Raw genomic sequence first — 3,505 nt, 5'->3', positions numbered from 1 at the left:
CTCCTCCTTTTCCCCCCTGACTGTTGTTTTGCAGACCTTACATTTATTGCATCTGTAGAAACTCTTCATATCCAAAAACCTTTTTGGTCTGATTGGCGGATCAACAATGTTCTTAACTACTTTACTTCTTATAGATCTATCTTTTCTATATGTGAATTTAGGATGTGTAGGGAGTATCTTTCTACTTTCAATACATTTTTTTGTTGATAATACGCAACATTACAACAGAAAACAGATGATGAACAAAGTCGTCAAGGGTAACACGATAATGGTAGAGAATGTAGATCATATAGTCCATAAGCTATAAAGTTTATTTCGAAAAAAAGTCCTTAAGGCTAAGAAGAGCTTCCAAATAATGTTGTACACCATTAGATGACAATAGTACAAAACACCCAGTGAGACAAATTCGGTCAAGATGTTCGGGCGACAGTTCATGGAAAATCATCAGGTGTATGGAGAATCCACCTTCACCGCACCACGTGATTCCACTCCCCAAGGAGTGTTTCAAATCGCGCTTTGGATATGTTATGCCCAAATAAAATCAAGGGATCACCTCCCAGGTTATTTCATATAAATCACTCCAAATCAGGTTATTCTCACTCATTTAATCATAAGTAGTTCCATGGGCTGTCAGTGTCCATTTAAACTGCACTCAGGATCTGTTACTGGGCCATTCTCTGGAAATGTGTGTTCTGTTGTGCCCCAGTCACCTGCACATTACACACAGTCAAAATGTCAGGAAGCTAACCATTTTCTCTTGTGCCATCTTTCAGGAAGATTTTCGCCCAGCTGCGGCAATGGAGACATTTTGTTTTTTTCAGGCTCGTGCTATGGTTAGTTTAGCTCACAAGAGAACAAAGAACATTCGATTTTGGGTAGCTTTGTTGGTTTATGAAGATAAAAAAGTAGTGATGCGCGGTACTGTGACAGGAAATTGGCCTAGGAGGCTAATAAATTCTATAGGCACTAAGATTGTGAGTGATATATATATTCCCGTATAAAGTAAGAGAAGGTATATAAAAAGTTGTGCGTATTTTATGAGGGGGTGGTGGAAGACTCTCACCACTATAGCATAATGATGTTCAGGGTAAGAGACAAATGTAATAAATAAGCATAAAAAAAGGAAAGAATCACAATACTTAGAACTAGTGATCCCTAATGCGATTTGTTAAAACTGACAGAATCGCATAAAGTGCCAGTGCTAGACGATAAATAGAATCATGGAGGTATCTACTACACCATAGAGTAAATAAAACAATATACTTAAAGCAGTCACAAAGAATAGTGAATCGCAATGCGATTTGTTCAAGCTGACAAAATCGCATACAGTGCCAGTGCTAAAAGGTGAATGGGTACGTGAAATGTTCTGCTACACTATAAGGTAAATTAAATAATATATATAAAATAGTCACCAACTCAATAAAACATATGTGCAGGAAGTGGTGGGTTGTAGCTGACAAAAGTCGCATAAAGTGCTAGTGCCACAAAAGTGGTAGAACAAGATCCGTGCGGGTGTCCTCTACCATAAAATAATCAGAACAATATTCATGCGACAGTAAGCAGCTCAATAATTCAATTGTGCAGAAAAATGACAGAAAATCAAAGTAAACGCATAAGCAATGTTGGTGTTAGGGGAGTAAAGAAAATCCCTCAAAATAATCAAAAAACTGTGTACAATACCTACAAGAAATTATATAAAAAATTAAACAATAACATTTATCGGAGTGTGTCCATTCTGCTTTGTGCGATAACCAGTGGCGATTATGTCAAAAGTCGCATATATCAACAAATCGCATATAGTGTCAGTGTCTATATATATGTGCACAGAGCAATATAATTGGTGATGGTAGTGAGAGAGGTGAGTATATCCCACGTGGTCCTGTGTGGTTGGAGTATGGGTGTCCCCTTACCTTACAGCTGTAAGGTAACAGCATGTGATATATATCTCCTCTGAACTCCTGTTCTTTATCCCTCGAGGTCTTGTCCCGATATCCACAGATCCTGGTATCCACAGATCCTGGCGTCTCCTGCCTATCACGCTGTGTTGGTCTCTTTAAGTATTTGCTCAGCAGCACTCAGCGTGGGGGGGGTGGTTTACCTCGGCAATTGGTGCGTATGTACGGGGTTAAAGAAATAAGGAGGAAGGGAGCCCCATAGTGTAGTAATTTTTAACACATATGATGATTTATTACAGCAAAACAGTTTTGTACTCACAAGCAGACAAGTTTCATATGCAGTGTATAAACGAGCCTCGAGCTCGATTGCGTCACTTCTGGTAGCGTCCCGACGCGTATTCGTCATGGTCACGTGACTTCATCAGGGGACCGTGACGAGCACGCGTTATGTATGTATGGCTATCACAATGGTATTGCTATTGCAAATATTAAAGGGGACAAGGGGCCTCCCTGTCTGGTCCTTCTGGCTATTATAATTGGTTCAAAGTAATAACCTTGGAGGCGTATTCAGGCTTCCGGAAAGGAATAGAGCACTGTCAGCAGACCCATAAACCTCTGACCAAAACCCCATCTATTCATGATATTAAACAAATAGGGCCAGAATACCAAATCAAAAACTTTCTGGAGATCGATGTCCCATCCCGTCTGTAGAAGAGATATGATGTTGATTGCTCTCCTGATTTGATCCGGGCCCTTTCTGCCGGAAATAAACCCTACCTGATCCTTATGGATATACTGACTAATAAATGATGCCATGCAGTTTGCTAGGATCTTGGTCAGGATCCTGGTCAGGATCTTCATGTCATTATTGATCAGAGATATTGGTCTATAGTTCCCTACACCCCCCCTCCCCCCTGGTCTTTGTTTGATTTGGATATTACCGAGATGAATGCCAAACTGAGTTGTCTCTCTAAAGGTTCCCCTTTAGTTTTTTTGTTAAAGAAGCGTGCCAGGTTTTCGGAGCTAAGCTTTGTAATAAGGCGTGAAAAAGCCATCTGGGCTAGGGGCAGACCCCCGTTTAAGGTTCTTAATTAGTGAAAACACTTCTTTTGCTATTATCTGGGTCTCCATGTGATGGTCTTTCAGAGTTGGAATAGGGAGGGAATCTAAAAAATTGTTTATGAGGGCCATGTTGTTATTACTCCCCGCACGTTATAATTGCTCATAGAAAGTATGAAACATTTCCATGATTCTTTGTGGATTCAGCATGTGGGGCACCCTGCTCCTCTAATTTTAGGTAAAGCTTGGCTAACATGGAACCAATTTTATCTCTCTGATGATAGAATTTGGCCCCATTCTATCTAATACTCTTTTCAGACTGGGCTGTAAGAGCTAGATTGAGGGATGGATAAGTAGCATCCAGTTTAGCCATGGTGACCATCTTGAGGTCACATTTATGAAGCTGTTGCAATCGTGTAAATTCCTTCTCAAATCTGTCAATGTCAACCAATCTCTCCCTTTTGATCTGTGTGGAAATTTCTGGTGACACTTTTGCTACGTTATTTACAGTATCTCACAAAAGTGAGTACAACCTTCACATTTTAAAAATA

The sequence above is a fragment of the Lithobates pipiens genome, unplaced genomic scaffold (genome assembly GCF_037356315.1).
Source record: "Lithobates pipiens isolate NorthernLeopardFrog02 unplaced genomic scaffold, aLitPip1_a1.2 Scaffold_13, whole genome shotgun sequence".
NCBI classification, from domain to species: Eukaryota; Metazoa; Chordata; class Amphibia; order Anura; family Ranidae; genus Lithobates; species Lithobates pipiens.
Note: the sequence above shows the minus strand (reverse complement) of the source record.